The sequence below is a fragment of the Protopterus annectens genome, chromosome 8.part0, assembly GCF_019279795.1.
Source record: "Protopterus annectens isolate FY-2018-M chromosome 8.part0, PAN1.0, whole genome shotgun sequence".
Lineage (NCBI taxonomy): Eukaryota > Metazoa > Chordata > Ceratodontiformes > Protopteridae > Protopterus > Protopterus annectens.
In genome coordinates, this window is record NC_056741.1 from 1,201,713,628 (window position 1) to 1,201,735,679 (window position 22,052).

Below are 22,052 nucleotides of genomic sequence, written 5' to 3' on the forward strand. Positions count from 1 at the left end.
GCATTGTCAAATAGAATAAAAAGTTCTGCCATGCATTTGAACGTGTGCACTAGTTACTAGTGGCTTACAAAGAATGAAACAAAAATGAGAAATTAAAAAACAGCACACCAGACTGCACTGCAAGCTGCAAGGGCTAAAATAATCTGTGGTGGGTGCGAATAAGCCAGGAAACTGATGCTTAAATTATCTGTGCCTGCTTTCACACTCAGTGACTGGCTAATTGGCTTGCTGTTGTGCTGTAAGTGATGAGATCTGTGTCCAGCAGTAAGCAATGGAAAGTGTCTGGCCATTGTCTCTCTGCATGTGCCACTGCTGCTAATGTGTCTTTTTGACATTCTGAGCATTTGCAAGCTACCTGCTGCTTTTATAAAAGAAGAATTCAGAGTGCTGCTGCTATTTTCCAACTCTATGCTGGGTTGCTAACAAATCCAAAGTGCAATCTATAATGAAGTATTTACATTTTCACATTTTTTTTTTACATAATCAAATGAAATTGTGCCTTTTGCAGAACCACCGCCTTTCAGAACCATCACCACTGTAGTGTGGGGGGAATTTCATTGCATGCATCCTCCTGGCTATTTTAAAATGATCCAGAAAGAGCACTTAACTCGGATTCATACTGCATGTGACTGCTGTTGCATACAATAGTAGGACGTTGGTTAAAAAGCCATCAAGCTGTGTTACTCTACTTCTGTTGTTTCCTACCATTTCATTAACCAAGGCATTCTTTTTATGCCCACTGCCTTCCAACCTTCATTTTTCTTCACTAGTATTTAGACTGGATGAAACCTGAAATTTCCAGCCTTTACTTGTGCAGCACCGATCTGCGGTGGTGATGCTGCGGTAGCGTTGTCGCCTCAAAGTAAGACACTGTCCAGTTCAATTCTCAGCTAGAGCGTCTTCTGCGTGGAGACGTACGTGAATGGGCGCACCTTCGTTGAAGGTTGTGCGTCAGGGCTGGTGACTCTGCATGTAAAAATCAACTGCCAATCATTAGCGGTCCGGAGTTCCGCTGTAGAGACCCCTAACTGGGAAAAGCTGAAAGACACAACTTGTGCAGCACTGACATTATTGTTGAAAATTCTCAAGGAGTAAGAGAAACAGTAGCTAAAACAATCATGTCTAGAGGATATGATGATACTAGTGCACAGAAGAGGAACATCTCATATTGTAAATGTGCTATGCTGAGCTGGCATCATTTAGTTTGTTAGATTCTACTTAAAGGACTGGGCAGTACATTTTATTTAAATTTAAGTAGCTTACATTTTACTTGCATTTTTAAGTGGTGGAGAAATTGATTGCTACTTAATTCGTGGAACTTCCAGCAATATTTAGCTGTGTATTTTTGTTGTAAAATATGGACCTATCTTACAAGCAAAGTCCTGTCTGCTCCCACCAAGACGGCAAATTTATGCAATATACTCAGACCCCCCGAGGCATGAATTACATACAAGCATAGCAGGCCTTAGGCATAGGCCAACTAGGTGGCCGCCTAGGGCGCCGGTCTAGCAGGGGCACTTTTCTAGTATTTATTTGATGTAGTTAGACCAGGATGGGGCCACCAGGTATTGTGGTGGGGGACGCCATGGAGTCCTTTTGCCTAGGGCACCCGTTGACCTAAGGCCGCTGCTGCATATAAGCAAAGTGCTAAGATTTTGAAGGGGCCCTGCTATTTATTTATTTACTGTCTTTTGTTTACTGTGAAATTCTGACTGGACCAAAGTCACAATTTTAGTGGGGGCAGAGGAAGAAAAAAAAGCTCCACATAAAATACATTTTTAGAAAAGAAAAAAATTAAACATTTTAAGCATCACTTTGCAGGTAATATTGACAAGTACATAAATTTATCATATACTTTTGATGTTATAATTCGAAAGCTTAGATGTTGATAGGTATGCTTAGACCAAATCACTTAGCTGGTTTAAGATAAAACCCAACAAAAATCCACCAGTGGGTATTAAAAAAAGTCATCGTAGGAACCAAGAATGCACTGCAATGCCACAGTAGGAACAATAGTTGATGTAGTCCAGATAACTTCAAAGCTTTTATTGTAGTTGTACCAGTGGCTAAGGGCTTTCATCCTCAAAAAATATGACCTCTTCAGAAAGTACAGTTATGCAAAATCTTACCATAACAGTAGATGTCTTTCTATCACCTACTGCTGCATTCAAAACTGCAGGGATCTCATGTCAAAGACAGGCTAACATCCCACCAGTATACCAAAGCCTTTAGTATGCATAGGCCCCATACATCACATGTATGCTCCTGACGCAAAGCATAGGCCATAAAGAGGACGTCATATGCTCAGAAATGAAAGTCTTGCCTGATCTTGAGCAAGACTCATGGTAATAAAGGAAGGGGACAGAAGGCGTACAGAACATCCCCTTTCAAGGAAAAGACAGGACATCCACTTTTCAGGCTAGAGGACTTGGGACTCTGGAACAGAATAGAGGAAGTCGTCTGTTTACAGGGGAGGCAAAAAGATCTGAGGAATACCCACTGATGGACAAGGTCCAGGAACACATCTGTATGAAGCATCCATTTGTGAGCTTGTGTGCTGTACTTGCTCAAAGAGCTTATCACAAGATTGTGCTCCTAGGGAATGTAAACAGCATGAACAGTCACTTGATATTGATCAGCTACATCTCAGACAAAAACAGCTCGTCTGCAAAGAAGCTAGGACCTTGTACTCCCCCTTACTTGTTGACATACATCACTGTGGTATTGTCTGTGAAAACGTTGAGGGGGCTGGGGTGACAAAGGGAATGAAAAGCCCAAAGAGCTAGAATCAGAGCCCTCTTCTTTACAGTGAAGTGGTCCAACCTCTGATGGAAAGGCCAGAGACCCTGAACCTAGAGAGAGCTGAAGGAGGCACTCCCATCCCTTGTTGGAGGCATCTGTAAACAGCTCATGTCGGGACTGGGGCCTAGAAAGGAAGCCCCAAGTTGACAGAAAATTGAAAAATCCACCACTGAAGCTCGAGCTTGAGAGACAAGGAATGAAGGGGACTGGGAAGTCTGGGGGTGGCAATGTTGGAGCCACCCTGACTTGAGGTACCACTGTAGCTTTCTCATGTGGAGTCTGGCCAGAGGGAGCATGGGAATGGTGGAAGCCATGAAACCGAAGACTCTGATAAAGATCCTAGTTGTGATTGAAGTCAGAGGACGAAGAGACTGGAAAAAGGCAGTAAGAGACAGTGCCTTGTGGGCAGGCAGAGATGCCAGCATGGGGATGGTCTGAAGCCTGCAACCAAGGAAAATATGATCCTGAGAATGGATCAGAGCCGATTTTTTTAAGTTTATGATGAACTACAGACTCTAACAGGGAAATAGTAAACAGGAAATCTTGATGCAGAGCATGGAGGGAAGAAGCTTGAATGAGCAGATCATCCAGATAGGGACTGAACTCTTCTCATCCTGCAAAAGGCAATGGCAGGACTGAGGCATTTAGTGAATACTTTGGGACGGTAAAGGAGCCAAAGGGCAAAACAGAGAACTTAAAATACAAATAAAACAAGAGAAATGTATGAATATAGGCATCCTTGAGATCCTGACAGATCAGAAAGGCCTAGGGTAGAAGGGGAAAAAAATAAGTCTGAAGAGACATCCGACAGGAAGGAATCTTGAGAAAGATGTTGAGCTGGGAAAGGTCCAGAACTGGTCTCCAAGTGCCCTCCTTTCAGGGAGCCAAAAACATTTATGATTAAAAAACCCTCCCCTACCTTGGCAAGGAACACAGCTTGAATGTATCGTGGACCAAAATAGAATGGAGCGCCTCTGGGAAAAGTGGAAGTTGTTCCTAAGGAGGTAGAGGGATGCTCAAAAAAAGGAGAAAGGGATCGCTAAACCATGAAATATCCCAGATGGATAATGGAGAGAACCCAATAGTCTGTAGTGCTCTTTAGCCAAATTGGAAGAGACAGGGAAAGAGAGGGAAAAGGAAACCTGGGAAAGGAAAGGCAAGTTGCAAATGGAGCCTGGCTTACCCTGAAAAGCAAGTTTCTGGATGATAGAAGTTCAAGTAGACTTAGCAGGAGGCACATATTTACAACCCCTTTTTTCCCTTGAGTGGAGGGCATGACTGCCTGTGAACAAAAGCAGATTTGGAGGGGTAATTTCTCTGAAAGTTAGGAATAGGAGAAGCAAATGTGTTTCAACTCCTAAAAGACTTTAACCTTATCCTGGACAAATTTGAAAAGGTCAGCAGCAGCAGTATCAGCACCAAAAATATTTTTATTATCCAAAGGAGCATCCAACAGTTTTGCAAGAAACACCCCTGAAGGGTCAAGACTGCTGGTGACATTCAATAAACATAGTAGGGATCTCTTCCCTAACCAAGACCTGTGGAATCCCCCTTGATCCCTCAGTTATAATCAACCAAGGTTTTCCCTCGGCTTCAGGAGCAGATGTTTGGTAAAGCCTCAGAGGATGTGCAAGAAGCCAGATCCATACCAGCCTCTGACAGGATTGTGGCAGAGGAACCAAAGGCAGCCACCAGACAATCCTCTGGGCTTTCACTAGCTTTGGGAGAGAGAGACATTGGTGGTGGTGGTGGTGGGGGGGTCTGGACAACCACTGTATTGGCTCTACATTTTTTGGCCTTTATCTTGGCAGACGGCTGACCCTCAGGATGGGAAGACTCCACCACTGCACCTTGAGCCAACAGCTTAAGATGCTGGTTTCCAAGGTAGAGTCGAGAGGTGACTACTTATTGGTCTTATTAAAAAAAAGCCTGGCAGACAGAGCACTGCTTATGGTCGTGGGAAGCATCCAAACAGAAAAGATACACACACAATGCTTTTATAGGGAATCTGTCTCACACTGACAGTTTCCCTTTCTGGGTAACATAAACCCAACAGCACTAAATAAAAGAGAAAGATAAGAAACCCCAAAAGGACACTCATATAAACATGGCTAGGTAACCAGCACAACAGAAGGGCATTCAGACTGATGTTCAATGGCAGCTTTCGGACTGGTGGCAAAGAAGTTTTGAGTTTGTGTCCATATGTCAACTTTGTATTCTACGCCTTGTGCAGGGAGCATATGTGGGATGTGCAGCACTTTTAAGTATTGGGCTATCCTTGACACGAGATCCTTTTGATTATGAATTGTGCAATAGTGATATGGAAGGACATGCATAAAAACTACTTTACCAAATCACTTTTAAATACCCCATCACGTGGTACATGTACCCAAGTGTGACCAGCATTACAAACTTGAATATTTCATAAAAAAAAAGTAAAAAAAAAATATCCAAAATCTGATTTTTTACATAAAGACAAAATGTATGTAAAACATCTTGAAATATCTAAAAACCTATAACCTTGCTGACCTCATCTTTAATACACAATTAATACTAACACATTGAGTCCAAGTGGATTTGTAGTCTCAGTTTTGAATTGCCATTGCATTTTTTTTGTATCCAAAGAATGTCTTGTAAAATACAAAACAAAAATTCTGAAAAAAAGATTCACTTTGCTGTATTTCTACAGTTTTGTTTGTTTTTATCTAAAGCTGTAATCTGTTGGGTGAGAGACCCGGTGGACAATTCTTCCATCTCAGAGGCATTAACTCAGTTAGAAAACCATGTTCTCCATTTGCAATAATTCGTATTTCCACAGTTTATCTAAAGCTGTATTTAAACAGAGTATTTTCAGGAGGCACATACCAAAGAACTTTCGTCCGTGGAAGTTTCTTAATGGGATGAAGAAGGATTTGGTTTTGCACAGTCAGCCGATTGAACTATTTGACAATATCAGGTTCGAATTCATGAAAATCCTTACAAGAGATAACAAGTGCAGGTTGCTGAAGTTAAAAACTGAGATTTCAACCTCAGTTAAGACCATTATTGAGGACTTTGAGGATTCTGCAGACATGAGTATGACATTTGGTTTCAGTCTTTGGATAAAAATGTCAGTAGTACATGGGATTTAAAAAAAAATAAAACAAAAAAGCTGTTGGTGAGGAACAACAGATGTTGGCAACCATTATGCTTACCCCTATATGGAAATCAAAAAGGATTTGGGTCAAAGCAGAGGATTCTGGAGAGATAGCTAAAGTTTCCGACCAGACATCAGACCACAGATCCCAAAAAATCGTGAATAGGTCCAGGCGCAAATATTCGGTGGTCAACGGGGAAGATTTTTTATTGCTGAAAGGAAGTACAGTTGTGTACCTACCATAAATGTAGATGTTCGAGTGTATTCACTATTGCAGTCATTACACTTGGGTTATCCTGCTGGCAGGCTACCCACAGTCAGCCAGAATTCCAAAGTCTAGGTCCGGCGTCGGTATGACTTTAGGCATAAATGTCGGGTTCATCCACAGAGAAGCCCTATCTGGATGGAAAATGATAAAAGGTTCCACAGCCATGAGTGCCTGTAACTCCGACTCGTCTTGCAGAGGTTATTGCTAGGAGCAGAGCTGTTTTCCAAGTTAAGAACTTTATTTCAGCTGTATTGGCTGGCTCAAAAGGCAGCAGTGTGAGTTTTTCCAAGACATAATTGAGGTCCCTTGCAGGTATTGGTGCTCTCCTTGGGGGTCTTAAGTTTTGGGCCCCTCTGAGGTACTGCCTTAGCAACGGATGTGAAAAAATAGGAGGTTCCGTATTGTAATGTGCAGAAATGGCAGAGGCATGGATTATAATTGATGAAAAGGATAGGCCTTTGTCTAGCATCTCAAAGCATCTCAGTTCAGTATTATAAAATCTGAGGAATATTTGGTACAAACGTGTCAGTTCCTTGTGCCTGGTTCCAAGCACAGAATCTTTTCTTTTCTATTTTTCTGCATAAGATTTTCTGGTACTGGGCCTCCTGGCCTCCAAAATAACATCCATCACTGCTTTAGAGAGAGGTGTGTTCTGAATGGCTACATTATCTGCCATGCTGCCAGATTTAGGGTTCTGAGTTGGCTGTGCAGGATCTGATTGTTTCGTTGGGTCAGTAAGCGAGGAATTAGAGGCAATTTCCAGGCTGGGCCTTGAGACAAGCTCTTTAGGATCGGGTACCAGTGCTGGCGGGGCCAGTCTGGAGCAATCAGAATCATTTTTGGCTTCTCTTGTCTGACCTTTAGGAGTACCTTGAGGAGGAGAGGCAGAGGAGGAAAAGCATATACTGTTAGGGTTTTCCAGCTGAATGATACAGCATGATAGTTCGTCTGCCAGAGTATTTTTCTTTCCTGGCAGGAATTGTGCTTGCAGGTGTACTTGATAAGTCAATGCTGTGTCCCACAAAGTCATGGCTTGTCTGCAGAATGGGTAGGAATGTGTGCCTCCCTGCTTGTTTATGTACCACATGACACTAGTATTGTCCGTTCTTATCAGTAGTTGTCCCGGATGAAGTAGATCCTTGAAAGCTGTCAGGGCATTTTGAACAGCTAGCATCTCTTTTTGATTGATATGAAGATGCATTTGGCTTGTGGGCCATGTGCCCTGAATACATTTTCCTGCCATGTGGGCCCCCCAGGCATAATCTGATGCATCTGTTATCGACTGCCTGGCTGTGGGTAGGGTGAATGGCTGTCCCATGTGGTGACAGGCCTGTGCCCACCATCGAAACTCCTGTTGCAGGCAAGGAATGAGGGTAATTAATGTTTCCAGACTGTGACAATGCTGAGTCCAAACACTTTTTAGATTGCATGTGAGGAAACTACAATGGTGTCTGGCATATGGAATTAGCAGAATGCAGGATGCCATGAAGCCCAAAGCCTGCAGAATTTTTCTTGCAGATAACTGGGTCTTTGTTGCTAACATTTGGAAGTAAGAAGTCAGTTGCCTTTGTCTGGCGTGAGATAAGCCATCTGGGCAGTTGTATTTAAGCTTGCACCCAGGAATATTATCTCTTGAGAGCGTACTAGTTTTGATTTCTTTTTCGTTTACTGTGTACCCCAGGCAAATTAATAATCTTTTTACAAACGCCAGATGCTTTAGTAGAATGTTCTTGTTCTCTGCTTGAATAAGGCAACCGTCCAAGCAAGGATATATTTGAATTCCTCTGTCTGCAAAATGCAATTACTGGTGCCAGGCATTTTGTGAAGACCCTGGGCACAGTAGATAAGCCAAAGGGCAGTGCACAGAATTGGTAGTGCATTGAGCCAGCTATGAATCTGAGGTATCTTCTGCAAGATTGTCTGATTGGGATATGCAGGTATGCCTCTTTTAGGTCCAAAGTTACCAGCCAAGCCTTCTTGCCCAGCATGGGCAGAAGCTGCTGCAGTCTCAATATTTTGAATTTTGGGACGTCCAGAAATGTATTTAGAATAGACAGATCCAGTACTGGTTGCCAGGCTTTGTCCTTTCTGGGTACCAAGGAAAGTCTCGAGTAAAATCCTTGTCCCTGCTCTTGCTGTGGTACTTGCTGAATGGCCCTCATGTCCATGAGGGATGAAACTTGTTTTTGTGCCTCTGCCCATTGATTGTGTGGCAGGTCTGGCATACCCTTTGCCCTTGGCAGGGTGTGAAAGTGGAACCTGTAGCCCTGGGACACTACATTCAAGACCCATTTGTCCTGGGTGATCATGTGCCAATTTTGAGAAAAAAGTGCTAGTTTTCCCCTAAGGGGGCTGCCAAAAGATAAGTGCTTGGTGCTGGCAGAGGAAAGTCATTGGGACTGTTTCCTGTATGGCTGTGATTTGTCTTCTCTGCTTTTGGAGGTACAAGCGTCCCACTGTTTAGGCCTGTATGAGCCCTGGGGTTGGGATCTGCCTCTGGGGCATCTGTATCTGCCTCTTGGTGGCCTGTCTGACACTGGAAAGGACCAATTCTTTGTAGGCCAGTTCCTGCTAAATCTGGGTGGCTGTACCTGTAAGAAATCCTTTACTGTTTGCATAGATTTCGCTTTGTCCTCCATTTTCTTCAACACCTCCGCTGCTTTAACACCAAATAAAGTATCATACTGTAATGGAGCATCTAATAATTTTGCTTTAACATGATCAGGCAGATTCTGTTCCTTTAACCAAGCATGCCTCAATGACAGAACCCATAACTGCAGCCCTGCAAGAGGCCTCCAGAGAATCAAAACCACATTGCAATATATGCTTTCCCACTTGTTCAGCTGCATGCAATAAATCCTGCATTTCCTTATTTTCTGCACAATCAGAATTTGACAACATTTTCTGTTTTAGCAGTGACATTAAGTATTGCTGATATTTAAGCATATGAAATTGACAATTTAAAGCCCTCACAGCCAAAGTAGCACAAGTGTAAACCTTTTTCCCCATCTGTCTAGCGCCCTTGAATCCCTATCAGAGGGGATAGGGTTTTTTTGCAATAGAAGCCTTGACCCCTTTGGGACCCAGAGAAATAGTTTCTGGGTCAGCAGCAGAGTTTTTATAAAGAAATTTATGTGAATCTGGAACCCTGTAGTATCTGTCTGGTTTAACAGGGACAGGGGGTAAAGAGTCAGGAGAAAGGCCGGACTCTGAAAATACATCTACAATGTCTAACACAGGAGGAATAGCCAAAGGCCTGTGTTGAGGTAATAAAAGAAAATCTCTAAACCTTTTCTTAGATTCTGAGTAGTCTTGGCTCTCCCAGTGGAAGTGCTCCCTCACTGTATGCAGGGTTTCCCCAAAAGAATAATCCTCAGGCGGAGAGACTGAAGGGATAGATTCTTCAGCATCAGAATCCTCATAAGGCGGAAGAGAGTATTCCTGTTCAGAAGAGGAGTCAGAGGAAACAGAAACCTGATCTGAAGATTCATATTCTGTCTCTTGCCTAGGCCTCTTATCAGGAGGGGGATGGGAACTCCTGATCAAGGTAATTAGGTATTCGGCCATTTTGAGCATCTGTCATTTAGGCATGAAGTCTGTCATGATGAAGCCATTTTATGGTGAAAGCGCCAGTCGGGACATTTCATTCACTTGTCTGTCAGGGAGAATGCTGTACTTGTTTCTTTGTCTTTAGAACTGCTTTAGTCTTTGCTTTGGAAGCTGAAGTAGGCTTTACATATAACTGTGTAGGTCTGAAAACATCCTCAGAAGCCAATGCCTGCTCAGCGCCTCCGGACCAATCTGAGGGAATAGTTTCCGAGTGTCCAATACCTTGAGTATTCAGAGGCCTAGCTGGCTCCACGTGGGAGTAGTCAGTGGCCTGTGGCCCTGAGGTAGTGGGCGTCAGGGGCTGCGAAAGCGCCTCATTGAGAACCGCCGTATCGGCGACTGGCCTAGAAGAGGCTTCGTCGTCGGTTTTGGACCTTGGATGCCTGTCCTTTTCTTTGTCTTTGCACTTTTTATTAACTCTGGTCATCTGTTGTTCCGACGGCATTATATAGTTAAACCTTCGGCCAAAATAATGTAAAGCAAAATCAGACACTTAATAGTGCGTTGGTTGAATCTTGCACAAAACCGACAACTAGCAACATCGTGGTCAGGGCCTAGGCAAGGAATACAATAAGAATGAAAATCCTTATGAAGTATTTGCTTCCCACAAGAAATACAATTGTTAACTTTTACTGACATCGGTCTGGAGCAAGAAAAAAAAGGGGTACTAAGCTTTATTGAAGCCTTCGTATCTGAAATTCAAATTCGAAAATCCCAGGAGTCTGCCAACTGGCACTTGCGAACTGCTTTTGCTTCGGGCACTGCACGGCAAGAAAGACTGAAGAAAATGGAGTCAGCTACATCTTTTATACCCCTGGCATACTGACGTCAGGGAAGAGGCGTCAGCAACCTACGCCAGACCTAGACTTTGGAATTCAGGTCGACTGCAGTTAGCCTGCCAGCAGGATACACCAAGTGTAATGACTGCAACAGTGAAACACGAACATCTGATGTTATGAAAGCGCCTATGCTACATTATTAAAAGTTTTTACATTCTGATTTGAGTTGCCTGGCTACTACCATTTGCTACAGCTGCCTTCTACCAGGGTTGGAGGGATATTTTTGAATTTATTTTACTCACCTTACCTGTTGGGACTAACCCTTGGGACTGTTATTTCACCTTAAACCATTATGCCAGTCTGTCAACTAAAAATCAACTGAAATTCCCTGACTGGGAATTGAAACCTGGCCGAGCCGGTGAGAGCACCAAATCCTAACCACTAGACCACCAGGTACATCACTTGGAGAATTTAAATGCGAGTTGGTACACTAGTTTTTATGGTTCTGAAGAAGTCCTATTTTTTCAAAACGAAAGTGCTTAACTATTAGTATTAATTACAATAAAATCTTTGAAGTTATCTGATATCGACTATTTTTACGACTGTGGTGCAGCAGTGCATTCTTGGTCCTTAGGATTTGATTTAAAATGAAAAATAAAGTACAATTAAAATAAAAATCGGTGGAACCAGAGAGGTAAATGTTCTCCTGTAGCAAACCCTACCAAAGACGAACTTGCTATTGGAGACCAGGTCTAGTAAAAAAGATGCAAGTACATGAAAAGACACCAAAAGTAAAAGCAACACTGATAGCACTATTAATATTTCTGAAACATGACCTCAAAAAGTTCTAGAAGACATGCCTCTAATCTGGTGACAACAAAAATAGTGTACTGGGGACCGAGATACAAATGCACTGGCAGAGGCTGGTTTTCTCTACTTTCAGACAATGAAATGCACTGACCACTTAGGGAGTGCAGGCTCTGTTAAGGTCAATAATATCCGACACAAACGAACTTAAGAGCTAACCTGTCTTTCTGAAATTATCAAAGAAGGTTGTGTATTACTTTAGCTGACTAGGGACATTTTATTACAGAATTCCACCCCCCCACCATCATTCTAAAAGGCACAGAATATGAATATACTCATTCAGAATACATTCTCGTCCTACCCTGAGGAAGTAATTAAAATTAGATTTATGGTAACATTTCAGACCAACAAAGCAGTTTCAAATGGGGCAGGTGTGATGGTATTGAGTTATGAGGAGAAAGGAGAGGGTTTCAGAATTGCATTTAAGTTCCCACCTGAAGCAGGTCTTTCACAGGTTGTGTGAACTGCTACTGTCCAACACCGCCCTCCCTCCAGAAGTGCCCGATTAGACTGAACTGAGCCACATGCGTTCATTACCCATATTACAATATGATGTAGCAGATTGGAGCAGTTCACTTTGTCAACTACTGCTTGTTGTAGATACAGCTCACATCTGCCAACCTTAATCCCAGCCATACACATTACGTTATGTAAAAACTTTTCCCCAAAAGTATCGCTACTCTGACATTGTGCCTAGTGTTACTGTTAGTTTTTTTATTTTTCCAGTCAAAAAGTACAGTTTTGTACCTACCATAAATGTAGATGTCCGATAGGTATGCATCTGCAGTCATCACATATGGGTTGTCCTGCCTCAGGCAGCCCTTGATCGGCGGATTCCAAAGTCTGGGTCCGGCGTCGGCTGATGTCGCTCCTTCCCTGACGTCACAACGCCTGGGGTATAAAAGCGTCAGCCGACGCCATGTTCCTCAGTTTTTCTTGCCCCAGATGCCCTCTAGGAAGACTAAATTTGGAAAAATGCAGTAAAAAATCCAAACATTTGCAAAAAAATATATATATATATATATATATATATATATATATATATATATATATATATATATATAAATATATAAACAAATACACCATAATAGATCCCCCAGCTAGCTAAGAGAGGTAAGCACCCTAGGAGTACCACAGAGGGGAAGGAGGGAGGGTAAACCTGACTGCAGATGCATACCTATCGGACATCTACATTTATGGTAGGTAAAAAACTGTACTATGTCCTTCAAGGATGCATCTGCAGTCATCACATATGGGTAGAATACCATAGCCAATCTGGGGGTGGAGGTACTAGGAAAGGGATGGTGTAGCTAAGATACCCTGCAGGACAGCCGAAGCAAAGCCTGCTCTGGATCTGGAATATAAAGGTAAATTGTAATGCTTGGCAAATGTATGCACAGAGCTCCATCTGGCAGCTTCTAAAATGTCTTTTGTAGCCACCCCTCTTAAGAAGGCTGTGGAGGTGGCTGTGGCTCTCTTAGAATGAGGTCTAATGTTAGCTGGTACAGTCTTTCCATGAAATGAGTAACAAAAGCGGATGCAATTTCCTATCCATTTTGAAATTGTCTGTTTGGAAATTGCTTTTCCTTGAGTACCAGCAGCATATGCTACCAGCAGCTGGTCAGTTTTTCTGAAACCTTTAGTTCTGTCCAAGTAGTAGCGCAGCTGTCTGTGAATGTCCAGGGTGTGTAGCAGTTTCTCCCCTTTGTTTTGTGGATTTGGGAAGAAGGTAGGCAAGTGAATAGCTTGCTTCAATGAAACCCTGGATACCACCTTTGGCATAAAAGTAGGATTAGTTCTTAATGAAACTATCCTGATGGAAAATTATAAAGGGCTGAACTGCCATCAGGGCCTGCAATTCTGAAACCCTTCTTGTTGAGGTTATTGCCAGAAGGAAAGCAGTCTTCCATGAGAGGTACTGTAGATCTGCAGATGCTGCTGGCTCAAATGGAGGCAGTGTTAGTTTTTCCAACACGTAGTTAAGGTCCCAAGCAGGTAGAGGTTTCCTAGGAGGTTTGATGTTTTTGATTCCCCTTAGAAATTGTCTTAGGAGAGGATGAGAAAAGACAGGAGGATCAGTATTGTACTCTGCTGAAATTGCTGAAGCATGAATCTTAATAGAAGAGTACGACAGTCCATTGTGGAACATTTCTGCCAAATATTCCAGGGTATGTGCCATGCTCATCTTTGTCGCATCTAGGCCCTTTGTGGTGTTCCAGATGAGAAATCTTTTCCATTTTGCTGAATATGCCTTCCTTGTGGAAGGGCGGCAAGCTTCCAGAATAATATTCTTTACTCTCTGGGATAGCTTATCCTGAAGAGGAGTCAAGGTATTCTCCAGGCTGTTAGTTGCAATGTTTTCAGGTTGGAAATGTAGAGTTTTGTAGCTGTGCTGTGTCAGTAGAAGTGGCCATAGAGGTAGGGGCCATGGCTTCGTACATGACAAGCTCCTTAGCAGTGGGTACCAGTGCTGTCTTGGCCAGTGCGGAGCTATCAGGATCACTTTTGGCTGCTCTGCCCTGATCTTCAGTAACACCTTGGTCATTAATGGAATAGGAGGGAATGCATACACTGTCAGATTTCTCCAGCTGAAAGAGAGAACGTCCACTTTCCACGCTTGTGGGTGGTATGTCCTTGAGCAGAAATTCTTTAGTTGATTGTGGGGGGATGCAAATAGATCTATGTCCGGGCTCCCCCAAAATTGTGTTATCTGTTGGAAAATGTCTGGGTGCAGCATCCTTTCGTGTGCATCCATGATATTTCTGCTTAAGCTGTCAGCCAGTATATTGTCCTTCCCTGGCACAAACTGAGCTTGTAGCTGTATATTGAGTTTCAAGGAAAGATCCCATAGATTCATTGCCAGCTTGCACAGAGGGTAAGAATGGGTACCTCCTTGCTTGTTTATGTACCACACAACTGTGGTGTTGTCTGTCCTTATTAGTAGATGGCCTTGATGCAGAAAGAGTTTGAAGGCCTCGATTGCATGCATCACTGCTAGCATTTCTTTTTGATTTATGTGCATGTGCAGCTCCTTTCGTGACCATTTCCTTGGATACCTCTGCCCTCCATGTGTGCTCCCCAACCTAGGTCTGAAGCGTCTGTTGTAATAGCTTGGGAGGTTTTTGGCTTTGTGAAGGGCAGCCCTCTGTTGGACTGGCTGGCCTGAGCCCACCACAGAAATTCCTTGTGAAGGCATGGGATGAGTGGGATTAAAGTTTCCAAACTGTGACTGTGCTGAGTCCATAAACTCCTTAGGTACCACTGTAGCTTTCTCATATGTAGCCTTGCCTGTGAAATCAAAAGAATACAGGATGCCATGTAACCCAGGGCCTGCAGGATTTTCCTTGCAGTCAGCTGAGTTTGTCTTGTCAGATTCTTGAAGTAATCCGGTAGTTGACTTTGTTTTTCTTCTGTGAGATAAGCCATTTGGGTGGTTGTATCTAGATCCGCACCCAGAAAGGTTATTCTTTGGGATGGAACAAGTCTTGATTTGTGCATGTTGACTGTATATCCCAAGGCCTTAAGTCCTTTATCAGAGTTTGTTGGTTGCCCGCTTGTATAAGGCAGTCGTCCAGATATGGGTAGATTTGAATCCCCTGGAGTCTGCAGTGTGCTATTACTGATGCCAGGCATTTCGTGAATACTCTGGGCGCAGTAGATAAGCTAAAGGGCAATGCTGAGAATTGATAATGCTCTGACCCTGCAAGAAATCTGAGGTATCTTCTGCAACTTTGTCTGACAGGGACATGCAGGTATGCCTCCTTGAGGTCTAGAGTAACCAGCCAAGACCCCTTGCCCAGCATGGGAAGGAGTTGCTGTAGAGTCAGCATTTTGAATTTTGGCACAATGAGATAAGTATTCAGTACGGACAAGTCGAGAATAGGTCTCCATTGATGCTCTTTTCTTGGAACAAGGAATAGTCTGGAGTAAAATCCTTGGCCTTGTTCTGAAATAGGAACTCTTTCTATGGCTTTCATTTGAAGTAAGTTTGAGATTTGTTTCAAAGCCTCTGTCCTTTGTTTTGGTGGCAGGCCTGGTATGCCTTTTCTTTTTGGCAATGTGTGGAAATGGAACCTGTATCCGTTGTCTATTATTTGGAATGTCCATTTGTCTCTTGTAATGTTGTGCTTATTTCTTGAGAATAAAGAAAGCTTTCCGCCCAAGGGTGCTTCTAATTGAGCCCTGGTTGGCGGAGTCAAAGAAGAGTCATCGAGTTTGTCCTTGTGCAGCAGTTGCAGATCCTGAACTGCCTGTCTGGATTGGAGGTTGCCATTGACTGCCTCTGTAGGAGCCCCTAGCTTGGCCTCTACCTCTGGCACGCCTGTTTCTGCCCCTTTGAAATCTTTGTGTGTCCAGAAAGGACCAATTCTTGGAAGGCCAGTTTCTGCTAAATCTAGGTGGCTGGACTTGAAGAAAATCTTTAACTGTTTGTACAGATTTTTCCTTTTCCTCAAATTTCTTTAGAACATCTTGAGCAGTGGAACCAAATAACTTTTGCTTTTCCAGTGGAGCATCCAAAAGCTTAGCTTTAACATGTTCTGGCAGAGATTGTTCCTTCAGCCAAGCATGCCTGCGTATGACAACACCTGTCATTGCTGACCTACATGAAGCTTCCAATGCATCATAACCACACTGCAAGAAATGGTTGCTAACCTGCTGGGAATTATGTACCAGATCCTGAAGGGATTTACGGTCAAGGGGTTCAGAAGACAATTTCTTATGCATTTCTTCTAACAAATACTCTTGATACTGTATCATGTGAAATTGACAATTTAATGCCCTCATAGCAAGAGTGGCAGAAGTATACACTTTTTTACCCCATCTCTCTAATGCCATGGACTCCTTTGCAGAGGGGAGTGGGTACTTAGTAGAAACAGCTGCAACCCCTTTAGGGCCCTGTGAAATAGTTTCAGGGTCAGTAGAGTGGGCCTTATAAAGAAAATTGTGTGTGTCCAGGACCCTGTAATACCTATCAGGCTTAACAGGAGCCGGAGGCAGAGTGTCAGGGGTCATACTAGAGTCAGAATATACATCATCAATCACATTTAAAACAGGAGGAATAGCCAAAGGTCTATGCTGAGGTAAATGAAGAAAAGTTCTTGGTCTTTTCCTGGAATCAGAATATTCCTGGCCCTGCCATTTGAAATGCTCTCTCATAGTGTGAAGGGTTCTCCCCAAAGGAAAGCTCTTCAGGAGGGGAGGCTGAGGGAATAGATTCCTCTGCATCCAAATCCTCGTAGGCCGAGTAAGCCTCCTCCTGGTAGTCTGAGTGATCCGAGCCAACAGAGGCCTCCTCTGAAGAAAGGGGATCAGGGGGATCCATCCTGGGCCTTTTGTCTAGAGGGGATTGGGAGCCCCTGTCCAGATGAGGCTGAGAGCCCCTTATTAAGGAGATCAGGTCCTCTGCCAGAGTTAAAATCTGTGAACTAGAAGAAGGTCCCTGAGGAATAACTCTGGGAGGCATGGTTTTAGTGTGTTTTGTAGCTTTAGCCCTGGTGAAGGCCTTAATAGACAATAAGAGTGGAAATCCTTATGAGGTATTTGTTTCCCACAAGTTAAACAATTAACTTTTTCTGACATCGGCTGAGGCAAGAAGGAGTCCCCAATGGGGTACTTAGCTTTTGAAGTCTTCGGATAGCGAAATTACAGGAGCTGGCCGACCGGCACTTGCGAACTGCTTCTGCTTCGGGCACCACGCGGCAAGAAAGACTGGGGAACATGGCATCGGCTGACGCTTTTATACCACAGGCATTGTGACGTCGGGGAAGGAGCGACATCAGCCGACACCGGACCCAGACTTTGGAATCCGGCCGAAGGGCTGCCTGAGGCAGGACAACCCATATGTGATGACTGCAGATGCATCCTTGAAGGACATCAGGACAGCATTGCTGTCCACTTTTGACTAGCTGATTATAAAGAAGTTATGTTCTTACCATAACATTCCATCTGTGTTGTCACTGCATGCTTCCTCAACCTGTGGGTTTCAGATCCGACCCACAGATCTGACTTGGCCACTTTCTATTCTGAGAAATCAAAGCCCAAGCTGCTACAATCCTGCCCATAACGCCTCATTTGCAAGTCTACCTCAGATTGAGTTTGCAGCAACCTATAGCTACACAAGCTATGTTATGAAAACAAAGACGGACATTGTAATACCACTGAATACAAGATCAAGCATGAAGATCAGCTCAACCAGAACAGCGGTTCCCATAAAATCATCCAACAGGTCTCTCATAGTTATGGATAGGGGGAAGGAGGGAGGGAGGGAAGGTTGAGGAATAATACAGTGGCAACACAGATGGAACGTTATGGCAAGAACATAACTTTTTAATGTGATGTTGTCATGGTCATTCTTCCTCAACCTGTGGGACAGAGTCCCCAGCTACAATAACCTTAGGGTGGCCCTCATGGAAGGTTATTATTTAGCACGGTCGAGCCAAAGGCAGTTGTATTCCTGGAGGTAATGTCCAACTTGTAGTGCATAACAAAGGTATGGGAATTTAACCATGTTGTAGTTGCACAAATATCATCAATAGACACTCAAGTCCAAAAAGCCTGAGAAGTTGCCACAGACCTTCTAGAATGCACCTTGATTTTGCCTGGCAATGGTCTGTTTTTAAGAATACACAAAGGCTATACAATCTCTCAACCATTTGGTAAGGGTAGTTTTAGTGACAGCTTGTATCCTTTCCTGATTTAGGAAAAGGGCTAACAGTTGTTCTGATTTTCTACAAGACTTAGTTCTATCCAAGTAAAAACGTAATTGCATTTGAACATCCAGAAGATGCTCTCACTTGTTTTGAAAGTTGGGAAAGAAAACAGGAAGGTTGATGGGATGGGTTGGTATGTAGAGCAACTCTAGCTTTGTGAAAGATTAGATAAGGGGTTATTTGGAGGAAAGGGGCTTGTAATTCAAAAACCCATCTTGCTGAGGTGATGGTCACCACAAAAACCATCTTCTATGAGTGAAGCTTCAAATCCGCCTTAGCTGCAAATTCAAAAGGAGGAAGGACTAGGGATTGTATAACCATGGTTGGGTCCCATGGGGGAGTGGGGGTCTTTGATCGAGGAGTAAAGTAAGGTGGTATCTCTCAAACATTTTGCAAAATTTAGATAAAGCCAGAGATGACGAATTTTCTCAAATATGAAAATTGGGAATAGCTGCAAGCTGAACTTTTACCATGGAGTAGCTGGCTCCATTTTGAAAAAGGGAAGCCAAAAAAATCACAAACTTTCAGAATGGGAGCAGTAAAAGGACCCATCTGTTCTTTCTGGGCCCATACGGAAAACCTCTGCCATTTGCTCTTGTAGATTTTCCTAGAAGAGGACTTGTGAGCGGAGACAAACATTTTACGGACAGGGGATGAAAGCCTGGAATGTCTTGCCATCACTGAAGTTGGAGAAACCATGCGGTTAATTTCAGTCCTTGGAGATCTGGGTGAGTATGTCCTGAGGGGTGAGACAGTATATCTGGAGCTGGGTCCAGAGTCAGAGTCAGAGGGCAAATTAGAAGGCACCAAAGAAAGATGAACCAGAATGTACAAGGCCAGAAGGGAGCAATGAGAATGACTTTTCTCTTCAACCTGTATAGTTTCTGCAGAAATTTGGGGATTAAAGGGACTGGAGGGAAAGCGTAAAGCAGACTACGGGGCCAAGCATGAACTAGAGCACCCCCTTGAGGACAAACTACTGCACTTGTTGATGAAAGGGGACACAAATAGATCACAGCAGGGTTGACCCCATTTGTGGAAAACCATGCTTGCCACTGATTGATTCAGGGACTACTCATGAGGCATCAGAAGAACTCTGATAAGCCTCTCCGTCAGAATGTTGGACTCCCCCAGAATGTGCACTGCTGTAAGAAAGCGGTTGGTAGAGAATGCCCATTGCCACACTCATCACTTTGGGTATGACCTAATTCCCCCTTGTATGTTGATATACCAGACTACTAACATTCTCCGATTATACTGCAATCTTTCCCAGAAGAAGCATAGCCGGCCTTAGGCATAGGCCAAATAACAGGCTTGCATAGGGAGCCGCTGTAGCAGGGACACTTTTTTAGTACTTACTTATTTTGTTTTTAAAGAAATGGTTTCTTTAAAATGCATTGAATGAATACAGGAAAAACTAAAGAGAAAGACAAACAGAGGAAAAATGAAGAACAAAGTAATCTGGATGGTGTAGGTAGACCAAGGTGGGGGCGCTGTGAAGCCCTTTTGCCTAGGGCACCAGCCGAACAAAGGCCAGCTCTGAGAGGAAAGACAGCTGTGTAAGGCTCACAATGCTAGAATAACTGCTCTCATCTTCAGGATACTGATATGCAATTTGGTCTCTTGGGGAGTCCACATGACTTGGACAGTCTGACCCAGATAATGTAACCCCCACACACACACACACAATCTGGGAAGCATCTATAGTCAGCATGGCTGTGAGAGGAGGGAGAACAAAGGGCCGACCCTGTATGACCTCTGGGGAATGAAGCCACCAACAAAGAGTCTCTGCATAGTCATGAAAGTTTGTCTGGAAAATTTATGGGATGCCTGAGTAATGACCATTGGACTGCTACAGTCCACTGCAAGACTCATGTGTAGGAGTGCTGTCACTAACAGCGTTATCTTCGCTGCCATGGATCCCAAACCCGGAGTACTAGATTTACAGTGGGAGCAGGGATAGCTAGAATCTGTTTGATATGAGAATGCAAAGTTATGATCCTGTCCGGAGTAAGGTAGGCCCTTGTTGAAATAGTGTCCAAATGTACTCCCATGAAGTCTATGGTTTGTACTGGCTGCACCTGGTATTTCTGACTACTGATCATTATATGCCTAGACAGAGGGCTAGCTGTAACCATCTCTGGCTTGAACAAGTAGACGCCTGGTTAGCATGGTTAGGAGCCAGTCATCCAGACATGGAAACACATGGAATCCCTGCAGCCTGAGATGGGCTGCAACAACCGCTAACACCCTGGGGGCTACAGTGAACTAAATGGAAGCAATCTGAATTGGTAGTGGCTTACTCCCAGCCTGAAATTAAGGTACCATCTGGAACGCCTGTCCATTTTGATGTGGTAGTAAACATCCTTCAAGTCTCTAGAGCACATCCACTCTTCCATACTCAGGAGAGGTAGAATGGACTGGACCATGACCATCCTGAATTCTTCACCAATTTGTTCAGGGATGTCAAGTCCAGGATCTGCCGTAGGTCCCAGTCTTTTTTGGTACTAAGAATCATCTCAATCTCAAGTAAATGATCGACCCTATTTGGTCGGGAGGGACCTCCTGGATGACTCTTAGAAGCTTTGCGATTTCTTGAGCTGCCTTTTCCCTCTGATTGAGGGAGACATTGGAGAGAACAGATATAAGGTATCCTCTGGGTATGATACTTAGCACTCACTGATCATTTGTGATGGCTGCCCAGGCTTGGGGGTGTAAGGAGAAGCACAAAACAAAAACCACAATGGCCAGCACTCCAAAATCAGCATTCATTGGTACTTTTTTGTACAAACATCAACATCAAAACATCCATATTAACAGCATGTTAAAAACCAAACTAGCATACCAGTTTCAGCTATTAATCCTTCATCAGTGCATCCTGAAGGAGAAGCACTCCATCATTCATGAGCACTGGAAGGGTCTGTCCGAGAAGGAATCAAAACCCCATGTTCTGTGGAGCCCCCCCCCCTCTGCCCTGGGGGGCAACGTCTTCCACTGTAGCGGTTATACCCCCTGCCTCTGGGGAATGTCTCCCTGAGATTCCTGAAAAGGACCTTGAGATTTTTTAAGCCACAATCCCCCCCGGTTCATGGAGAAGGACCTTTCTGGGGTAGAAAAAAATGGATTTCGATGGCAGACCAGGTCTTTCCATCTTTCTAGCATTGGGAGAGTGCGTCTCTGACTGTTGGACTGAACATGTACAAGCCACAGAGGGTATTAATGAATCATGCCTTGAAAGGTTCCATGAAATTACATAGCTGCATCCAGGCATGGCGCCTGATGGCAATGCCCAAACCGGCCACCCTAGAGGTGCCCTCTGCAGCATAGGATTATCAACCTTATAGATGCATTAGATATAGAAAGTAGAGTGGCCACTCTGGAAGAAAAGGCCTTCTGATTCTCGACAGACATGGACTCTAGGGTGGAAAAGAGTTCCTTGACAAGGTCTCTCTGCAGTCTAGTAAAATGGGACAGGTAGTTTAACACTCATAAGGTGAAAATGGACAAAGCATAAACTCTTACCGAATTTGTCCATAGGGGAAGGTGGACAGAGGAGCTTTCCTGAGCCAGCTCCTTCTTAGTGGCTGCTGCAGACACCATTTCATCTACTGGAATCCCTTTAGTCCAATGTGGTTTGTCAGTATGTCCACTCAGAATCTTGTCTGCCCTCTTTGGAATGGGCTCTACAGTTGTCTGGTTCCTTCCCTGCCCTGGTAGATATTAGGTCAATCAGAGCACCTATTGGGGGGGGCACCTAGGATGTAGATGGGTCAGATCCAAAAGCATCTGACAGCACTGTTTCCTCTGGGGTGGGGTTTTGGAAAGACCAACCACCTCTGTCAGAGTATCTCTAAGATGTCTGCAAAGGAGACATCCTCAGG

General features: G+C 43.8%; 1 protein-coding gene across 1 annotated transcript in view; it reads right to left on the reverse strand.

The window, feature by feature from the left end:
- LOC122809304 (vacuolar fusion protein MON1 homolog B-like) overlaps nucleotides 1-22,052 on the reverse strand; it is a 466,888-nt gene that overhangs the window by 53,336 nt on the left and 391,500 nt on the right. The gene's annotated exons all lie outside the window — the stretch shown is intronic.